Source organism: Saimiri boliviensis, chromosome 15 (assembly GCF_048565385.1).
Source record: "Saimiri boliviensis isolate mSaiBol1 chromosome 15, mSaiBol1.pri, whole genome shotgun sequence".
In the NCBI taxonomy this organism is placed as follows: Eukaryota; Metazoa; Chordata; class Mammalia; order Primates; family Cebidae; genus Saimiri; species Saimiri boliviensis.
In genome coordinates, this window is record NC_133463.1 from 21,422,043 (window position 1) to 21,445,080 (window position 23,038).

The 23,038-nt window shown below is 37.4% G+C and overlaps 1 long non-coding RNA gene across 1 annotated transcript in view; it reads right to left on the reverse strand.

Annotated features, from left to right (window-relative positions):
• LOC101038740 (uncharacterized) overlaps positions 1–23,038 on the reverse strand; it is a 196,803-nt gene that overhangs the window by 147,444 nt on the left and 26,321 nt on the right. Inside the window, exon 2 of the long non-coding RNA XR_167998.3 lies at positions 1,234–1,465. This is a non-coding gene — a long non-coding RNA (uncharacterized LOC101038740). The remainder of the gene's footprint in view (positions 1–1,233; positions 1,466–23,038) is intronic.

Here is a 23,038-nt window from a genome sequence, read left to right on the forward strand (position 1 = left end):
TTTTCTGAGACGGAGTTTTCGCTCTTGCTGCCCAGGCTGGAGTGCAATGGCGCATTCTCGGCTCACCGCAACCTCCACCTCCTGGATTCAAGCAATTCTCCTGTCTCAGCCTCCCAAGGAGCTGGGATTACAGGCATGTGCCACCATGTCCAGCTAATTTTTTGCATTTTTTTTAGTAGAGACGGGGTTTCACTGCGTCCGGCCCCTCATCTCATACTTTTCAAGTTCATTGCCTTCTATCTTCCAGGAATGTCTCAGTATTTCTGACCCATTGATACTATAATTTTCCTACTCTGCCACTATTATGAATAAATTTCTTAATAATTAATTTCTATCTTTACTTTTAAATGGAATTTTGGTAGTGAGTGATGAGAAGTAAAAGCACAAGAATTGCATTAGCCAAACTGTACCAAAATATTTGGATTGCATTTTTTTTTTTTTTTCAGAAAAGTCTTATTTACATATCACTTTCTGAATAATATATGTAAAACTGAAGTATAGTTGCTGCATTTTCTGGAAGAGAATGCATTATGCATTTTTTCTTCTGGTTAGTCTTCAGGATCTAATGAAGAAGTCTAGATATATAGAATGTACATATTCAAATTTACTTTCAGGGTTAAGACAACTTTAATGAAAAAATATTGGAAGCTTAGATAACTGGTTATCTTTGAGTTTGGGGGAGTCAAAAGTCATTTTATTTGCTTATTTTCCTTTGTGTGGCCAGAAATGAGTTGAATATACATTGATGTAGCTTTTTTGGAAAAAAAATTATGATCAATATGTTTTACTTTAGAAAATAATTTAGAACATGAATAGAAAAAATATTCCTACTATAAATAATTCAAAATATGTAGTTGTTAAGGTTTTCTCTTTAGTTTTACTCTATTTCCCACTATTTTTGGTGCAATAAGCTCCATTTTAAAAGGCTCAGCTATCTGAAGATATAAAGTGAAATTAATAGTGATACTCATCACTGGTGGAGACCCTGAGTTTCAGCGCCACGAATTTCATTGTCATTCATATGGTAATCATGTGCACTAAGGATCATTAGTATAGGTACAATGATTTGGATGCATGGGCAAATTATTTAGCATGTGAGATTTTGTGCAGTTGATCAATGAGTGACAAGAAACCTAGACTTAACAGAAAGTACCAGCAAGGAATCACTTGGACCGATATCCATCTCGTGACCACATCATGCATGCCCTTGTTAATGCCCTTTATAGCCATTACCTCAGTGAGAAGAATTAAGTGACAGAATGATGCTGCCACAAGCCCAGTCTGGTCTAGCAGGCAACTTTGTTCACATTTTCAATTTGCAGCCTTAGCTGAAAAAAGCACTGGGATAGAGTTTCAAGCACAAGCACACTGAAACCACTTACCAACTATAACTCACTTTTTTCTCATTGGAGTCTGCAGCATTTCAGTTTTTTCTTTGCTCTTTGCTCCTTGTTAGAATTTTCACCTAAAAGATATAAAATCATTATTTTTCTTAAAGAAATATAATTCTGTATTCCTGGCTAAAGGCTATAAGATTATTTGTTATACACTAATATTTCAAAATCAGAATTCAGTGGTCTCCATGCCCCTGCTGTTATATCTAATTATATGTGCCACTTCCACGTGAGCATTAGCCATTTGTTCTAAGATATCTCACAACATTCTCTATGAACTTCCATTTATGTTATATCCTTCTAGTTATTTAGTTTCTTGCCTTTTCCTCTAGTATTCTGCAAAAGGAAATTTCTCACAATAGAAAATAAGAACTGTAACTTTGTAAAGTATCTGTACCTAGTACATGTGTGCTAAGTACCTAAATGGTTATTATGGTTATTTGCAAGGTTTTTTTTTTTTTTTTTTTTTTTTTTTTTTTGTCTCAACAAAGTGAGAACATGCTTTAAGGATTTTTATTTGGGAAGTACAATTGGAAATTTGCATTAAACCAGCAACTACAAAAATCTACAAAATTTGTCTTTACTATTTCAGTGTTTCAATATATTTTAGTGTTTTACTATATTTCACTGCTTCACTATTTAAACAGAACAAACCAAAAATCTGTCACTGCATTATTTGCTTTTAGCATCTCTTTGAGCTTTGCCAAGAAGCATGTTTATTATATTCACCACTGGCCTTTTTATTCTGGCAAACTTACAAACTACATTAGAAGAACAAATTTAGATTGAATGAAAAATAGCTATAGCCATAAAAGGCTCTAATAATTATTTAGTATTGATGTTGGAAGTGATTCAAAAGAGAGAAAGAGAGATTTATTGATTCATGGCCTTCATCTTTCTTTTTCCCAAGAAGTCCATAGAACTGCATCATTTTCATTCAAATATTGTTCTCACGATTTATGTCCCTGTGTTTAATGGTTTTCTTCTTTGTGGTGTCTGAAAGGGTTTTGTAGATCATGCTCTTCTACTTTGGAGACTCCTTTTTCTGCAGTTTGCTTGTGCTCTTCACTTCTATTTGCTCAAAAGAGCTCTCCAAGAAAATAACAGTGAAAAACAAACACAAAACAGCACTTGGGTGCTACGAAAATCTAAAAGTGCATCAAATTTCATATTGATCTATAAAGAGCTCATCTTGGTCTACTGTGTCTCCAGTTAAATGAATGAATATTTGGCTTCAAAACAGGTAAATATATATGATCTGCTTTCAGTTTTCCTGCCCTAGAAATGATTTTTAAAATCATTGACAATGATGCATTATTCAGTGCAACAAGCAAGAGAGTTTGGCTCTGAATAGGAAGAACTTTGTAAAAAATTAGTGCTTTACAATAATGAGATAGACTGCCTCCATGACTCATAAATTCTGTGTCTCCAGGGGTGTTCAACAGCCTCTTACTGGGAAAATTGTAGAGTTAAAAGAAGATGATCATTAAGTGTCCTCTAAATCATTTCTAGGATACGTTAATCATTTGTTCAGTGTGAGATGAAGAGGATAAGGACATAAAGATACTAAAACTACAAAATTAGCCAGGCTAAGGTCTCACTTCATGAATTCAGGAAATTTACCTCTAGCCCTGGAAAGACAAATAAAAGAATAAGCTCAATGCTAATATCATTGGTACTGACCAATGTTCTAAGGATTTGAGAAGCAGGCAAGATAAATAAGAAGTGAAGCAATCAGGCCGGGCGCGTTGTCTCATGGCTGTAATCCCAGCACTTTGGGAGGACAAGGCGGGCAGATCACAGAATCAGAAGACAAAGACCATCCTGGCTAACATGGTGAAACCCAGTCTCTACTAAAAATACAAAAAAATTAGCCAGGCATGGTGGCACATGCCTGTAGTCCCAGCTACTTGGGAGGCTGAGGTAGGAGAATCACTTGAACCTGGGAGGCGGAGGTTGCAGTGAGGCAAGATTTCACCATTGCACTGAAGCCTGGGTGACACAGTGAGACTTCGTTTCAAAAAGAAAAAAAAAAGAAGTGAAGGAATCAGGTTAGGCTTTAAATAGAAGCTAGAACATTAACAGGTGCACAAAAAAAATACAATGGATTAGTTGGGCTGAATAGATGAAACCATATTGCAGGTAGACCAACACCAAGGACAGGAAAAGAGAAAGAAGTGAGGATTGTGTTCAAAAATCCTATTGGAGTGCACTGGGAAGACAGATTCCATGACTTATATTTACTCTTATGACATTCTGTATTCTGGGTTTTTGTTTGCTTATGTTTTGAGACAGGGTAACATTATGTTGTCCAGGTTGGTCTCAAACTCCTGGGCTCAAGTAAGTGATCCTCCTGCCTTGGTCTTCCAAAATACTGGGAACCAACACACTGGTTACAGGTGTGAACCCTCACTCCTGACCTCATATGACTCTAACATCAGCAAAAATAAAATTGACACCATTTTGAAACATTTAAGTTTGGGGTCTTTCCCAAAGCATTATATTTAGGCTGAATTAAATTCTTTATTCTACTCCTTAAGCCACAACTCCCAGATCTCATTTTGTAAAGGATGAAACTACTACTGTTCATAAAAGTTAAATAATGTCTAAATAGAGGTTGCTGAGAAGATTCCTATGTCAGTTTGTTTGTCCTTTTTATTACATGGTTATGGTACAAAATGGTTGACAACATGACTGAGCACAAGCCAGGCAAAAACAATAAATATTTGTTGAATGGGTGAATAAGTTATGTGATTTTACAGCGTTTATATAAGGAAATGTTTGCTCCTAGAGCTTCAAATACTCCTAAATAAATAATCAAAACACAATAGCAATTCCTTGTTATTTGAAGGATTAATTAGCTACAAAATGCTATATTGATATTTCAAATACAGGAAAAATACTGTATATCCGATGATGGTTTGCAGTGCTCTTTTCCAGCTTATAAAATAGTATTTTTAGAAAGTACCTGGCCTTTGAAATCATATTCTGCAGGCCACAAATTGGCTCTCGTTTACATATAAGCCAGACATCCAATGCTGACTTCAGAGGTTCACTATTGAAGGGTGAGTCAATAGAAGCCTGGATATAAGAACATTACAATAAAAAAGCAAGTCACAGAGATCATATTCTCATTAGGAAAACTTCCACCTCTTTAAACGTTTCTGTGAAACATTGTTTGGAGTAACCTGTGAAATCGTAATGGGGAAAAACAAAGCAGACTTTCACTGACATTTACGGCAAAATCAAATTCTTCGTCTCAACTGGAGTGTGCATAATGAGTGAGTGTTTTAGGGTAGACAATAGAGGGAGTTCTTCAAGTCTGTCTCATATGAGTTAATGTTGGCAGGTAATGTCCTTATTACTGCCACTGTTTTGTTAAGAAGGAAGAATGTGGTGTAAATCCCCTTAAAATTAAAAATAAGGCACCAACCCTCCCACCACCCAACATGAGTTCATTCCACTAAAATGACTTCTTTTAGAATAAAGAAGTTCTGAGACCCACACCTTTCTATACCCAATTACTGGAAGTCTTTCATTTTTTTTTTCCTCTGTGGGCTTCATGGTGACAGCCCCAGAGTGGAATGTGGATGCCTTTGCTATAACCTAAGCAATGAATCATACCAACTTTGTGAATAATGCCTACACTTAGTATGAGGCAGAGGCAAGCAAGTCAAGAAAACCAGTATAAAGATCATTTTGACTAAATGAGACAAGGGTATTTACTGTCAATATTTGAAATCAAATTCATCCCAGAATCCAAGGTGAAAAATATGTGCTGTCTCCAAAACTGTAGTTAGACTTGGAATCAAAACCAAGTCCTTGTATTTCTAAATCAGTGCAGTTGTTACGCTATCTATTTGATTCTAGCAAGTGTCACATTAGTTCCAATTAAGAGATTATAAGCTGATACTGAAAACATGAGAGACAGTGATCAATGGCTTTTGGAGTGTGAAACAAAATCCTTTATACTGCAAGCTGCCATTTGAAAGCCATCCCTGAAGAAGCAGCCAAAGGACACAGTGAAGAAAAGCAATTGTCTTTCAAAACAAATGCAATAAATTTCATTCAGTGAATTTTAAAGAGCTAAGGAAGATTAATAATGATCTCTACAGTAATTCAAATTTTACCAATTTCAGACAAAACTATTTTGATGCTAAAGTAAATAGTGCAGCCTGGCTTTCATTTAAAATGTAGTCTCAATGGGAAACCCTGGCTTTAGATACTTAGCCCATTCTCCTTTCAATAATGATTATAAAAATACAAAGTAAATGTGTGGAGATGAATGCTAATTTATTTCTGATTCCTAGTTTTCATCTTTTTCAGACTTGGATGGGTTGATTTATTCTTTTTTTATTGCATTTTATGTTTTGGGGTACATGTGAAGAACATGCAAGATTGTTGCATAGGTACACACATGGCAGTGTGATTTGCTGCCTTCCTCCCCTTCACCTATATCTGACATTTCTCTTATAATTCTAGGAACTATAAAGAACATGAATGAGTGGTTGAGAAGCCAAAGGAGAGAATGTAGGCTATTGCCTCTGTGCCATATTCTCTGTTTCACTCTGTTCTTGTGGGCATTTGTGTTAACCTGAAGGGAATATTTGCATGTTAGTTTGTCTTGGTGAGCCTTAGACCATCTCATTTAATAGGTTCAGAAGTCCTCTAGAGCAGCAGTACCAGGGACTGGTTTTGTGGAAGATAATTTTTCATGGATGCAGGGTCAGGGGGTGGTTTCAGGATGAAACTGTTCCAACTCAGATAATCAGGCATCAGATTCTCAGAAAGAGTGCTCAACCTCGATCCCTCACATGCGCAGGTCATGATAGGGTTTGCCCTTCTGTGACAATCTAATGCCACAGCTGATCTGACCTGTGGCAGAGCTCAGGTGGTAATGCTCAGCCACCACTCACTTCCTGTTGTATGGCCCGGTTCCTAACAGGCTAACTAGTACCAGTCTGTGGCCTGGGAGTTGGGGACCCCTGCTCTAGAACAACCACCACTAACAATGACTGTCATTTACTGGGCCCTTAATCTGTTCCAAGAAACATCCAAGCAGTGTATATGCATTGGTGCATTTATTTTCATAAGAACTAGGTGGATCTTATTATTGTCCTCAGTTGACAAGAAAATAGTATTAGAAATCCTAAGTAAATTATCCAAGGAAATAATCTAGGTGATGAAGTGAAAGAAAAAGTTAAGACTCAAACTCAGGTTCCTCTGATTTGAAAGTCCACAGTTTTAACTACTGTGAAATATCGTCTATATGCTGCTACAGTATTTGACTGCTAAAGGTAAACACAAAAATGATACATGAAGAAAGTTTACTTTAAACCCAAGGCTGTATTTGGGAAAATAAAGATAATCAAACTTAACTAGGGTGAAAGTAGTATGTAGTAATATCTAGAAGAAAGAGCAAAAGGAAAAAAAAAGTGTTAGTATTTAAGATAGAAAATGATTAATTTAACATGTGGGACTGTGCAAACTGGTCATAATTTGCACTGAAAGTCACCATAGACATAATGAATCGAATGAAGTCACTCCCTGATCTACTAGTCCCAGGCTCCAGTGGATAATGAGCTAATGCCTTTGGAGGGTGATACCCCAATCCTGCCAGGGAGAAACCACTTCTAAACGTGCAGTGGGATGCAGGTAGCCTCCACCAAAAGGATGTTAGATTAGAAAAAAAAGAGACTAAAAGCAAAGATAATCGGTACAAATCAGAATAGATGAATTCAAGTGTGAATGGGATTGAGAAGTAGAGCAAGTTGCTGGAGAGAGAGCAACTTAAAGTGGAAATCACTGTAAAATAGTCAAATCCCAGGACTCTGAGAAATATTAGAAAAATGAGTTACAGATTGTCATTTAGTGACTTCTATTAAAGCTGAATGGTAGCTCTAGGGATTAGAACAGATATATTTCTATGCTGTTTAAACTAATTTATTATTTATAAGAACCAGAATAAGTAAGAAAGTGGATTGGAAAGAATTAGTTCAAGAAACTTCTTGAGTGAGCACATTTCTGAGCACTGTGGGCTATGATAAAATGAATGAGTCATAGTCTATCTTCAAGAGGCTCCCACTCCAAAAGGTATGGCCAGATACACTAATCACTCTTCAGGACATAATGGAGAAATGCATAGAGAGGTAAAAACTGCAACAGATACTCAGAATTCCTTGCCAAAGTGACAGGAAGATGACATTAAAAGACTGATATTTGAGGGGCGTGAAAGAGTGTAGGATTCAGGTGATGGAGACAACAAGAGAACTTCCAAGAAGAAGAAATCGATAAGGCTGGAGCACAAGAAAGTGAAAGTGTCTTGAGGGAATTGGAGATTGTGAGTGTGCGTGTGGCACACACCACCACACCTGGCTAATTTTTGTATTTTTTTGTAGAGACAGGGTTTTGCCACATTACCCAGGCTGGTCTCCAATTTCTGAGCTCAGTCTGCCTGCCTTGGCCTCCCAAAGTGTTGGGATTACAGGTGTGAGCCACTTAGCTCAGCCAGGAATGGAGATTCTAAGAACATAAAATACATGTGAGAAAGAGCAATTAAGACTGAAAGCGTAGAATAGGAATTATCTGAAAGGGTCTTAAATGCTAATTTAAGGAATTTGGACTTCCTCTGGCAAACAATAGTCTTAAATCTTTCCGTAGAAGAAACAAGTTTTGCAGAGAACAGCAGAATGCAAATCATACTTGCAGCTAATTAAAGCAACCAAGACTTGTGCTTTTCAAATAGAAAACACAATGTTGGGTATTTTGATCCACATGAGTGTGGGAAATTTAAACAGATGCCAGTGTATGAAAAGTAGGGAAGCCTTAGCAGCAACCAGGTTAGGGTTTTAAGAAATTTAAGTGTGAACAATACATTAATGAAACCTGAAGTGTGTTACATAATACGTAAAACTCAATGTCATGTAAAGTGTAGGTTTAGAGAATGGTGGAAAAATGTTTGGTAATAAACCCCCTCCCAAAAGGTGAAGGAAATTATTTTTAATCTAGTTACAGGAAATTAGGTATATACTACCGAATAGGAAGAATGTAAAAGTAAACTCAAGTAAAATTGTAGCCTAAAATGGATCTTCACTGTGTATGTGAAGAAAAAACAAGCAGCTCTACTTTAGAAGTGTCTATGAGTATATGGAGGTGTTCATATATGTATGTAAATACACATACCCACAAAGCACATTTCTCCACATACTGGGATTGCTTTATTATGTAATAATCATCTTTCTACAGACAAACAGCATGCAGGAAATGGAAGCCAGATGTTTAAATTAAGTCTAGCCCAGGAAAAACTTCCATCAGCAATTATTTGAACCATTTATACATAAGACAATATTGTCACCTACAAGATAAGAATTAAAGTGAATTAGTTTAAAAAATACAGACTCATGCAAGTCAAGAAACTGACTTGAGAGTTTATTGTTGCCCTAAGGAAACTATCATCAGTATTGTCATTTAAAATTGTATGTAGTAACAACTGTAAATAAACATTTTTTATTTATATTCTAGATGTCCTGTGAGCTCTGTAATAACAACTTTATAGTTCAAAACCGAGACCTATAATTGAATTTAAACCTGAACTAACATTGTTCAAATTGAAGTTGAAATCTTGCAAATTCTTAATTCAGAAATAGCTCAATTTCCTTCTTCAGATTTGTTAGGAATGCAAAAGATGAGAGTCGGTATAAATTCCCATCAGTAGTATCTTATTTTTCTGTAGCAATATTCTACTGTCTTCATGTATCCTCAAGAACTGTAACTTAAACTAATGCAACTCTGTCTTTAGCCAAGTAACTCCAGATGTGAAAGGTACATTGGTTTCACATGTAACTCATTGTCTCCATATGTTAGGGGACACTGTTCTGCCCTAGTCCACAGAGAGAGAAAGTAGACAGACCAAAGCCTAGGCATGGCAAACCAATAGAACCTGTCAAGGTCAACTAGCAAAAAGAGCTGTGGTTGAGCAGTCAAGGGACCCATTTTATGAGAAGAAAAACCAGCATCATACAGTGAAAGACAATGTGACTCAGGTCTAGGCTTAGGATGAGTACCTGTTTTGGTTTACTCAAGATAGTTTTAGCCTTAAGTATCAATGCCTACCCAAAAAACCCGTCCCTGGATTTCAGCAATAGATGTGGAAGTTTGGGAGAAAAGCATACTACCTACTTAAAGGTGCAAGTAATAGGGGCTGCAGCATAACAGTTTATAGTATCAAATGGACAAAAACAATACACAGAACAATCTGGGCATAAGCATAATGAAAAAGGAATATGAAAGCATAGATGGAGACTGAATTTTGAAAGTTCACAATGAGACTGACAAATACTTTTAAATTAACATTTTTTGCATTCCCCAAAGATACAATACTAAGTGAAAAAAATGGCTTAGGCATAACACCACAATGAACAGAGATTGTCATAGCATTCCCTTGATTGCTCTATGAAACTGAGTAAAGTTATTTTTACTGATTCAGAGATTGCAATTAAAATATCTTATGAGCAAGGTTGAGCACAATGGCTCATGCCTGTATCCCAGTGCTTTGGGAGGCCAGGAAAAAAGAATCACTTGAGTCCAGGAGATCAAAACCAGCCTAGTAAACATAGCAAGACCCCGTCTCTACAAAAAATTAAAAAAAGAAAAAGTTAGCTAAGCATGGTGGCACATACCTGCAATCTTATCTACTGGAAGAGCTGCAGCCGGAGGATGACGAGCCCAGGCAGTGAGCTATACTCATGCCACTGCACTCTAGCCTGGGTGACAGAGCAAGACCTTGCCACAACATAAATAAATAAATAAATAGGAACTTAACGAGCAAACTGAAGGGAATATTTTAACAATGGATGTATTGGCCCCTTACAGCACAGCTCAGATTGTGTCTTGTAGCTTACCAACAATCAGGTTTTCTGCAGTATACCAAGTGATATGTTAGATCACAGCAACAACAAGAAAAAATGTCTCTTTTTGTTATTTTACTTTGATTTGAACAACAGACTCTCAAATCTTCTTGATTTCTGTGAAGATTTTAGTGAAGTAGCAGAAAACATAAAACAACTTATAGTTCATCCAAATACAAACTAAACTTTGCTCATCTATCTGCAGATTTGGCAGATACTGAAATGTAAATTTTGGCAGTTTCCATGTAGTTTATGAAGTTTTCTTGCCAAAGAAAATTAAATCTTAATTAATTACAAAATTTAATCTAATTAAATGTTGTATGCAAGATGCACAGAACATTGCAGGTAAGGTCTGTAGTGTTAATACAACACTTTAAAAGTGTTGTGATTTGCTTACCCGTGATATTAAAGTTTACGCAAAGAAAGTTTTCAGTCAATTTTTCAAACTGCATATAAGCAATACAATTTTGACTCAATAGAAATGAAAGGAGGTAGCCTCACTGCACATGGGCCTAAAGGAAGGCTTGTGGCTAGACAAAGAGATGTTAAAATGTGAACCTGCTGTAAAATTATATTTTCAAAGTATGAGACAAGAATAATGTACTTCCCTAATTTAGAAACACGTTGAGAATGAGAATGCAGAAAAAGACTCTCATGAAACATAAATCATATGCTGTATCTCCAAAACTGTGTGTTGATATCTGAAGACAGCATAAGGAGCTTTAAACAGACTTCACCTATGTTATTCAATATGGCCTGTTGGTTGATAAAGTCGTGCAGCAAATCATTACTTGTTTTGAGGAAAAATAGACTGCTTCAGAACATACACACAAAATATCTATCACCAGCAAAGGGCAACCAAAGTAAATAGAACTCTTCTAATTTCTTTACTAAAACTCCAACTTCAAATTTACAAGTTCAAATTATTGATATAGTTTTAAACCATTTTCTCTGAGAAAGAGAAGTCTGACATAGGATGACATTCAGTGTGGCTCCTAATGTTTAAAAATAATGAACACTTGGCCAGGCACGGTGGCTCATGCCTGTAATCCCAGCACTTTGGGAGGCCAAGGTGGGCGGATCACAAGGTCAGGAGTTTGAGACCAGCTTGGCCACTATGCTGAAACCCTGTTTCTATTAAAAACACAAAAATTAGCAGGGTGTGGTAGTGGGCACCTGTAGTCCCAGCTACTTGGGAGGCTGAGGCAGGAGAATCACTTGAAAGTGGCAAGTGGAGGTCAGTGAGCTGAGATTGAGCCACCACACTCCAGACTGGACGACAGAGCAAGACTGTCTCAATAATAATAATAATAATAATAATTATTATTATTATTATTATTTTAGAAAAGGAGAGCCTATGTGATGAATTTGTAGATGCAAAAGACTAGCAAAAGCTGATTCCAGAACAAGATGGAGATACATAGTAGAAGGACATTTTTGGAGATTTGGAAACTAATTTTAGGAAAGTCTAAATACTTGCTGCTACTATTAGGTCAGCTCTTAAGTATTTCATGCTCTAATACTTTTTTTGAGAGGCATTTAGCTTGATGTCATCACACTGGAAGCACATCAGGAATCAGTGTAATCAGGGCTTGATAAGAACAGAGCTGCAAGTCAAAGTGCATTTTATTTTTTACTGGATTCAATTTTACCACTACATAAAAGAAAATAAAAGTGTCCTAGGCTGCAAGCAGTTCAGAGAGGCATTATTAAGAGAGGAAACTGAAATAGAAATATCCTACTGTATTATGAGTATAAAAAATTATTAAATATTTTACTTTTCTTGTACATATTATTTATTAGTAAATGCTACTACTAATTAATACTAATTAGCACTGTTAACTAGTATAATTGTTGCTTTGTTTAAATCAAAGCACTAATGTAATAGAAAATAAGGCACAATATATAATTTCAAATAAATATCCATTTTAATAACATATATGGGCATAATTCCTTATTATATATATATTTTTTTATTATACCTTAGTTCTGGGATACATGTGCAGAATGTGCAGATTTGTTACATAGGTATACACATGCTATGGTGGTTTGCTGCACCCATCAACCCATAATCTACATTAGGTATTTCTCCTAGTGCTATCTCTCCCCTAGTTCCCCACTCCCCAACAGGCCCTGGTATGTGATGTTCCCCTTCCTGTGACCATGTATTCTCATTGCTCAATTCCGACTTATGCATGAGAACACGCAGTGTTTGATTTTCTGTTCCTGTGTTAGTTTGCTGAGAATGATGGCTTCCAGCTTCATACATGTCCCTGCAAAGGACATGAACTCATCCATTTTTAAGGCTGCATAGTATTTCACGGTGTGTATGTTTCACATTTCTTTATCCTGTCTACCATTTGATGGGCATTTGGGTTGTTTCAAGTCTTTGCTATTGTGAATAGTGCTGCAATAAACATTTGTGCGCATGTGTCTTTATAGCAGAATGATTTATAATCCTTTGGGTATATACCCAGTAATGTGATTGCTGAGTCAAATGGTATTTCTAGTTCTAGATCCTTGAGGAATCACCACTGTCTTTCACAATGGTTGAACTAATTTACATACCCACTAACAGTATAGAAGCATTCCTATTTCTCCACATCTTCTCTAGCATCTGTTTAATGATCACCATTCTAATTGGCATAACATGGTATCTCATAGTGGTGTTGATTTCTATTTCTCTAATGACCATTGATGATGAACTTTTTTTCATATGTTTGTTGGCCACATATATTTCTTCTTTTGAGAAGTGTCTGCTCATATCCTTCACCCACTTTTTGATGGGGTGATTTTTACTTTGTTATAAATTGTTTAAGTTCCTTGTAGATTCTGGATATTAGCCCTTTGTTAGATAGATAGATAGCAAAAGTTTTCTCCCATTCTGTAGGTCACCTTTTCACTCTGATGATAGTTTCTTTTGCTGTGCAGAGCTCTTTAGTTTAATTATATCCCATTTTTCAATTTTGGCTTTTGTTGTCATTGCTTTGGGTGTTCTAGTCGTGAAGTCTTTGCCCATGTCTATGTCCTGAATGATATTGCTTAGGTTTTCTTCTAGGGTTTTTATAGTTTTAGGTTTTACATTTAAGTCTTTAATCTATCTTGAGTTGACTTTTGTATAAGGTATAAGGAAGGGATGCAGTTTCAGCTTTCTGCATATGGCTCACCAGTTTTCCCAGCACCATGTATTAAATAGAAGATCCTTTTCCCATTGCTTGTTTTTGTCAGATTTGTCAAAGATAAGATGGTTGTAGATATGTGGCATTATTTCTGAGGGCTCTGTTCTGTTTTTCATCTATATATCTGTTTTGGTGCCAGTACCATGCTGTTTTGGTTACTATAGCCTTGTAGTATAATTTGAAGTCAGGTAGCCTAATGCTTCCAGCTTTGTTCTTTTTGCGTAGGATTGTCTTGCCTATATGAGCCTTTTTTGGTTCCATGTGAAATTTAGTTTTCTAATTCTGTGAAGAAAGTCAATGGTAGCTTGATGGCAACAGCATTGAATCTATAAATTACTTTAGACATTATGGCCATTTTCATATTTATCCTTTCTATCCATGAGCATGAAATGTTTTTCCATTTGTTTGTGTCCTCTTTCATATCCTTGAGCAGTGGTTTATAGTTCTCCTTGAAGAGTTCCTTCACATCCCATGTAAGTTATATTCCTAGGTATTTTATTTTATTCTCTTTGTAGCAATTGTGAATGGGAGTTCACTCATGATTTGGCTCTTTGTTTGCCTATGATTGGTGTATAGTAATGCTTGTGATTTTTGCACATTGATTTTGTATCCTGAGACTTCGCTGAAGTTGTGTATGAGCTTAAGGAGATTTTGGGCTGAGATGATGGGGTCTTCCAAACATATAATCATGTCATCTGCAAATGGAGACAATTTGACTTTGTTTCTTCCTATTTGAATACTATTTGTTTCTTTCTCTTGCCTGATTGCTCTGGCCAGAACTTCCAATACTATGCTGAATAGGAGTGGTGAGAGAGGGCATCCTTGTCTTGTGCCAGTTTTCAAGGGGAATGCTTTCAGCTTTTGCCCATTCAATATGATACTGGCTGTGGGTTTGTCATAAAAAGCTCTTATTATTTTGAGATGAATTCCATCAATACCTAGTTTACTGAGAACATTCAGAATAAATGGGTGTTGAATTTTATGAAAGGCCTTTTCTGCCTCTATTTGAGTTAATCATGTGGTTTTTATCATTGGTTCTGTTTATGTGATGGATTGTTTATTGATTTGTGTATGTTGAACCAGACTTGCATCCCAGGAATGAAGACTACTTGGTCGTGGTGGATAATCTTTTTGATGTGCTGCTGGATTCAGTTTGCCAAAATTTTTCGAGTATTTTTGCACAGATGTTCATCAGGGATGTTATCCTGAATTTTTTTGTTGTTGTGCCTCTGCCAGGTTTTGGTGTCAGAATGATGCTGGGCTCATAAAATTAGTTAGCGAGGAGTCCCTCTTTTCCTATTGTTTGGAATAGTTTCAGAAGGAATGGCACCAGCTCCCCTTTGTACCTCTGGTAGAATTCAGCTGTGAGTTCATCTGGTCCTCAGATTTTTTTGGTTGGTAGCTATGAACTACTGCCTCAATTTCAGAACTTGTTATTGGTCTATTCAGGGATTTGACTTCTTCTTGATTCAGTCTTGGGAGAGTGTATGTTTCCAGGAATGTATTTATTTCTTCTAGATTTTCTAGTTTATTTGCAAAGAGATGTTTATAGTATTCTCTGATGGTAGTTTGTATGTCTGTGGGATCAGTGGTGCTCTCCCCTTTATCATTTTTTATTGTGTCTTTTGATTCTTTTCTCTTTTATTAATCTGGCTAGCAGTCTATCTTGTTGATCTTTTAAAAAAACCAGCTCCTGGATTCACTGATTTTTTTGAAGTTTTTTTTTTTTTGTATGTGTGTGTGTGTGTGTCTCTATCTCCTTCAGCGCTGCTCTGATCTCAATTATTTCTTGTCTTCTGCTAACTTTTTAATTTGCTTGCTCTTGCTTCTCTAGTTTTTTTAATTGTGGTGTTAGGTTGTCAGTTTTAGATCTTTCCCACTTTCTCCTGTGGAAGTTTAGTGCTCTAAATATCCCTGTAAATACTGCTTTAGCTGTGTCTCAGAGATTCTGGTACATTGTGGGTTTGTTCCCATTGGTTTCAAAGAACTTATTTATTTCTGCCTTTATTTCATTATTTACCCAGTAGTAATTCAGGAAGAAGTTGTTCAGTCTCCATGTGGTTGTACAGTTTTGAGTTAGTTTCTTTTTTTCTCTCTCTTTTTCTTTTTTTTTCTGTTTTTTTTTTTTTTCCTTTCCTTTTTCTTCCTCTTTTTTTTCCTTTTTTTTTCCAGGTGTGGTGGCCCACACCTGTAATCCCAGCTTTGAGTTAATTTCTTAATTCTGAGTTCTAATTTGGTTGCACTGTGGTCTGAGAGACTGTTTGTTATGATTTTTGTTCTTTTGCTGAGGAGTGTTTTACTTCCTCAATTTTAGAATAAGTGTGATATGGTCCTGGGAAGAATATATATTCTGTTGATTTGGGGTGAAGAGTTCTGTAGATGTCTATTAGGTCCACTTGGTCCAGAGTTGAATTCAAATCCTGAATATCCATATTAACTTTCTGTCTGGTTGATCTGTCTAATATTGATAGTGGGGTGTTAAAGTCTCCCACTATTATTATGTGGGAGTCTAAGTCTCTTTATAGGTCTCTAAGAACTGGACTCATTAATCTCATGGGCTTACCTTTTTGGGTAACCTAACCTTTCTCTCTGGCTGCCCTTAACATTTTTTTCTTCATTTCTACCCTGGTGAATCTGATGATGATATGTCTTAGGATTGCGCTTCTCAAAGAGTATCCTTGTGGTGTTCTCTCTATTTCCTGAATTTGAATGTTGTCCTGTCTTGCTAGGTTGAGGAAATTCTCGGGATAATATCCTGAAGAGTGTTTTCCAACTTGGTTCCATTCTACCCATCACTTTCAGGTAAACCAATCAACAATAGGTTTGTTTTTTTCACATAGTCCCATATTTCTTGGAGGTTTTATTCATTCCTTTTCATTTTTTTCTCTAATCTTGTTTTCATGTGTTATTTCATTAAGTTGATCTCCAATCTCTGATATCCTTTCTTCAGCTTGATCAGTTCAGCTATTGATACTTGTGTATGCTTCATGAAGTTCTTGTGCTGTGTTTTTCAGTTCCATCAGGTCATTTATGTTCTTCTCTAAATGGGCTATTCTAGTTAGCAATTCCTCTAACCTTTTTTAAATATACTTAGTTTCCTTGCATTGGTAGAGCATGGTCTTTTAACTCGGAGTTTGTTATTAACTTCTGAAGCCTACTTCCGTCAATTTGTCAAACTCATTCCTCATTCAGTTTTGTTCCCGTGCTGGTGAGGAGTTGTCAACTTTTGGAGGAGAAGAGGTGTTTTAGTTTTGGGAATTTTCAGCATTTTTGTGCTGGTTTTTCCTCATCTTCATGGACTTACCTACTTTTGGTCTTTGATGTTGGTGACCTTTGGATGAAGTTTTTGTATGGATGTCCTTTTTGTTCATGTTCATGCTATTTCTTTCTGTTTGTTAGTTTTCCTTCTAATAGTCAGGACTTTCTGCTGCAGATCTGCTGGAGTTTGCCAGAGGTCCACTCCAGATCCTGTTTGTCTGGGTGTCACCAGCAGAGGCTGCAGAACAGCAAAGACTACTGCCTGTTCCTTCCCCTGGAAGTTTCATCCTAGAGGGGCACCCACCTGGTGCCAACCAGATCTCTCCTGTGTGAAGTGTCTGTCAAACACTGCTGGGAGGTATCTCCCAGTCAGGAGGCATGGGGGTCAGGGACCCACTTGAGGAGGCAGTCTGTCCCTTAGCAGAGCTCAAGTGCTGTGCTGGGAGATCTGCTGCTCTCTTCAGAGCCAGCAAGCAAGAACGTTTAAGTCTGCTGAAGCTGCATCCAGAGCCACCCCTTCCCCCAGGTGTTCTGTCCCAGGGAGATGGGGGTTTTATTTATAAGCCCCTGACTGGGTCTGCTGCCTTTCTTTCAGAGATGCTCTCCCCAGAGAAATCTAGAGAAGACAGTTTGGCTACCATGGCTTTGCCAAGCTGCAGTGGGCTCCACTCAGTTCAAACTTCCAGGTGGCTTTGTTTACACTGTGAGGGGAAAATCACCTACTCAAGCCTCAGAAATGGGGACTTCCCTATACCCACCAAGCTCTAGCATCCTAGGTTAACTTCAGACTGCTGTGCTGGCAGCAAGAATTTCAAGACAGTGGATCTTAGCTTTCTGGGCTCTGTGCGGGTGGGATTCACTCAGCTAGACCACTTGGCTCCCTGTCTCCAGCTCCCTTTCCAAGAGAGTGAACAGTTGTGTCTCACCATGTTCCAGGCACCAATGGAGTATGAGGGGAAAAAAAAAAAAAAAGCTCCTGCAGCTAGCTCAGTGTCTGCCCAAATGGCTGCCCAGTTTTGTGCTTGAAACTCAGGGCCCAGGCACCCAAGTGAATCCCCTGGCCTGTGGGTTGTGAAGAATGTGGGAAAAGCATAGTATCTAGGCTGAAATGCACTGTTCCTCACAGCACAGTCCCTCGTGGCTTGCCTTGGCTAGGGAGGGAGTTCCCTTACCCCTTGCACTTCCCAGGTGAGGAGACTCCCCACCCTGCTCCTGCTCACCATCTATGGGCTGCACCCACTATTTAACCAGTTCCAATGATATGAGTCAGGTACCTCAGTTGGAAACGCAGAAATCACCCACCTTCTGTATTGATCTCACTGGAAGGTGCAGACAGCAGCTCTTCCTATTCAGCCATCTTGCCAGCCCCTCCCTTATTATATATTATTTTGTTATGCTTTTTTTGTTTGGTATGGCCAGGTCTCAGACCGGCTCTCTAACAAGTTAGTCATCCTATACCTAAGTCTGAATTCTGGTTCTGCCAAGTACTGTAGCCTTATGTAAGTCACTTAACATTCTTCAGCCTGATATGCCTCATCTTAGAAAAAAATTATAAACAGTAATAAGCTTCGAGACATTGTCATGAAGATTGGAGATGATGAACTTCCTATAGGAAATGATCAGCGCATGTTAGCTTTTTCACTGTGCTTGCCCCACCTGAAACTGTAAATCTATGGTCAGGGCTTAGAAGGGATTTTATTTTCCTTTATAAGGTTTTATCTTTTGTTGGTTCTATGGCCTCAGGATCTTCTGTTATGTGGGTTGTGAAGACCATGAGAAAAGCGTAGTATCTGGGCTGGAATGCACTGTTCCTCACAGCACCTATTTAAGCCCTTCTTTCTCAAGGCCTTATAAGGCCCTGGGTGTAGAATTTAAGTTTAAGCTAAGTCATTTCTGATTCCTTCTCTGGTCAATTCCTGAGTTCATTTGCACAATTAAATTGCCTAATTGAAGTGATTATTAAAAAAAAAAACATTTCAGAGTGCTTTTCATTGATATCAGTTCCTTTCAGGAAATTCCCTAAAAGAGTAGGTTTACTCACTAGCGTAAACCAAAGCCAGGTACATGGGCTACCTACACATCACAAGAGAGAAAGAGCATTGAGGCCTGGGAACTGCTGAATGGCTTCTCTTCAGGAAAAGCAGTGATTTGAAGGAACACTATTTCAAATATGGCCTTTTGTTTCTTGCCCTAAGTCAGCTAGCAAGAAATATTTCTAAGTGAAGAAACAGGAAAATACCAAAGAGAGAGCTTTTCAGTTTGTTTCCTAAAGGGATAATTTTCTAGTGGCATTGTGCCAGGAAGTTGGTCGTTCCCATAGTCCTTTCCCACCCCCCTAAACATAGTTACAGATGATGTGTAGGGTCAGTACAAACTGTGTGATCAGTCACAGAAGCCAAACTTGAGAAAATGTGATGTTTTGTTTGTGGTCAGTGCGACCATGAGGCCAGACTGATTGGTGGTGCCAGGAGACTCAGTGTGGTGTAATCAGAGGGAGACAAGGACGTGACCAATATGATCATGTGCTTTATGACTCTCAGGCCAATATGGGGTCTATAGAGGATATGGTGGCCTGAAACCTCTCTGCAGGGAGGCTGTGGACAGAAAAAAGCAATCAAACTTTGGACATCAGAGTGCACTGCACGATAACAGAATCCACAGAAAAAAGAACTGAAATTTAAAAATATAATGCAAAAAATGGCTAGAAAGAAAAGAGTGCCTTATAAATTACCAACCCATCCACTCCTATAGATTTAGACATAAACAAGTCAATGGAAAATCCTGGATGCAGAAAAGTAGGGAAATCCTTAGAATGTAAGTCACTCTCCAGTAAGAAAAGGTACTTTCCTCCAGAAGACTTGGCACAAGGTTTTACGGAACCAGTAGTTAGAAGTCTCACTGGCCGGGAAATAAACATTTGTTAAATTATGTGTCTTTGATGACTTAAATCCTCGGGCCTTAGGATGAGAATTTTTGAGATGGGAAATAGGATATAGAGTCTCAGTCTGTGAGAGACCAGATGCTTACTCTTGTCTCCCAGAGTAAGCTGCTGCCTTGGGTATTTTCTTGGTAGTGGGAGGGTTGGGGACAAGGATGGAGAGGTATGCATGGGATTTAAAAGAGTTAAACATCAGGATTTGGGGCTTAAGGAAGCTAAGCATAGAACACTTTTGTTTGAATGTAGTTCTGAGAAAGAGGAATTATATCTGATTTTTCAGAGAGAAAGAATAAAATCTTGTAATGGGAGTTTAGAACTCTAGAGAACTGACATTGTCAGACAGTGTAGGGTGAGTGATATGGTTTGGCTCTGTGTCTCCAAACAAATCTAATATTTTAGCTCCCATAGTTCCCACATGTTGTGGGAGGGATCTGGAGGGAGATGATTGAATCATGGGGGTGGGTCTTTCCCCTCCTGTTCTCATGATAGTGAATGGGTCTCATGAGAGCTCACGGTTTTAAAAATGAGGAGTTTCCCTGTACAAACTCTCTCTTTGCCTTCTGCCATCCATGTAAGATGTGACTTGCTCTTCATTGCCTTCCACCATGATTGTGAGGCCTCCCTAGCCATGTGAAACTGTAAGTCCAATAAACCTTTTTTCCTGTATAAATTACCCAGTCTCATGTATGTCTTTATCAGGAGTGTGAAAATGAATTAATACAGTGAGTTTCTTAAGGTGACAATATGTGGCAGCAGCAAAAGGCAGGTGCAGTAATAGACTAATTAATAAGCCCAACACTAGCCTGAACTGAATGTAGAAGGCAGTTGACTACCTTCCATTTTGGGACTGTGTTAGACTTTAAGCTTCATGAAAACTCCAGGAAGACAGGGAGTGATGAGAATTCTTGCCATCAATGTAGACATTGAATCCATGAATTAAACTGAAAATTAGTTGAGGCAAGACCATGTTTTCACCCCAAGTTATAGAGTATATATTCGGTCTGCAACAAATAAGAATTAGTTATTTTTAGAGGAATGTACATTTCTAGTAAACTAGATTTTAGATATTAAACCTAGAACTTCCTGGTAGTATTTCACTAGAATATAAGTTCCATGTGGGTAAATAATTCAGACCTTATTCTCAAAACTTGGGAATATAGCAGGCTGTTAATGAGTATTTACTGTATAAGTGAATAAAATATTTACTGATTATAATATTTTGTGCTTCATAATACTAATTAAACAGATGGATCATTACAAGGTATGGAGAAAAAAACAAACACAGGATTGATTTTGTTTTCATAGCATAAATAAATATTTTAGATTCATTTAGGTATAAGTTAGAAAATTAAACATAACTGAATTGAATTTATATAAACATTTCTTGGGTGCTTATATTATGTGAGATATTGTGCCAAAAATTTAATGGAATGAGCAAGCCCCTGTTCTTAAGCAATCTAGTGAAGAAATACAACCCAAGGAGACATTACAGTTCACTTCAGCAGAGGTATCCGGACAGTGTTCTCGAAGACTGCAGGGACTGATCTAAAGCAAACTTAAATGAAGGAGCCTGTGACAGCCTCTATGGAAATACAACTGAGCTGACTTTTAAACCATGTGACAAAAACTAGCTAGCAAAGAACAGAAAAAGATTTAAGCAAGGGCAAAATATATTCAACCCATGGATAAACCGAGGACCTACTGTTTGACATGGCTAGAGAAAAGTGTGCCAGAAGCACATCAGTCAGAAGAGAACCCTTAGAGATTCTATAGCTGTATAATCATATATATATATGATTACATATATGTTGTACATCATATATCTGTTGTACATCATTACATCATTATATATATATATATATATATATATATATATATATATATATATATCTCAGTCATTCCTCAGTACCTGTGGGGGATCTGTTTTAGAACCACTACCACCACCCTGCCTTGGATATCAAAATCCTCAGATGCTCAAGTCTCTTATATAAAAAGGGTGTAATGTTTGCATATAACCTACACATATCCTCCTGTATACTTTATTATCTCTACATTAGCTATAATGCCTAATACACTGTAAATGCTATGTAAATAGCTGTTATACTATATTGTTTAGGGAATAATGACAAGGAAAAAGATATATATGTGTTCAGTACAGATGTAATCATCCATTTTTTTTTCTCAATGTTTTAAATTTATGGTTGCTTGAATCCATGAATACAGAGGACTGGTGTGTGTGTGAGCACAATTTATCACAGAGATTTGACCTCATGCACGTACAGAAACTAACGAAGTAGCATCCCTAGTGCTGCTGTCTTTACTGGCAGAGCGATTTCTATCTTTTCTGTCACTGGAGCCCCACTGTTCCATCCTGCGTGCTGGCCTTAGTCTGCAGCTAGATTCTGCCTCATTCAGCAACCCCATCTTTTTCCTCTCTCTTAGTTTCTCATGGTTTTTTTCCCAGCCTTATTCTCTCCAGTCCCTTCTCCTGCTCCTCCACTTTTCCAGCCCATGATGTCACTTCTTTGAGTCTGCTGCTATTGGGAGGAGTTCTCATCACTCTCAGTTTTTTATGAACAGCCATGGTTGTTCCTAAGAAACTTGGAATATATTCTGCCTAGAACAAAATTTGAAGGAAGACATATGAGTAACTCAAACACATTTATTCCCTCTAATAATCACTAGTGTATTTAGATAGGTATATGTGTTTCATGTTTGTGATATAGCAGGAAGAAGCATATCCTTCTTTGTTAAAGCACTTGTCTCTACATCCAACACTGAATTCCTCCCAGACTCCTGCCAGCCCCACTGAGTTTTAGTTTCAGTACTAATGGTCTATGATTTACTCCCAAACTCCTTTACAGCTATTCAGGGAGTCCTTTGTTCCTGAAGCAAGCAGATATGCAACTTAATCTGAGTCCCAGAATAATTCACCACCTACCACCATCAGACATTCAATAGACATGTGTTTCCATTTCCATTGGCTCCCTAAACCTTTATTCAACTAACTAGAGTCCCACTATGAAAGTAAAAAGCATACTATATTTTGTATATGAACTCTAAATTCCAAAATATGTGTATTTTTCGAGTTCCCTTCTTGAATTTTGGTAAGATAGCTTTAACAATTAATTTCCCTGTTGAGAAAAGTTTTGTAATCTCTCTGTCTGACAAAGAACTCAAACAAATTTATAAGAACAAAAAAGCAAACAATCCCATCAAAAAGTAGGCAAAGGATACGAGCAGACACTTCTCAAAAGAAGACATTTATGTGGGCAACAAACATATGAAAAAAAGTTCAGCATCAATGGTCGCTAGAGAAATGCAAATCAACACCACTGTGAGATACCATATCATGCCAGTCAG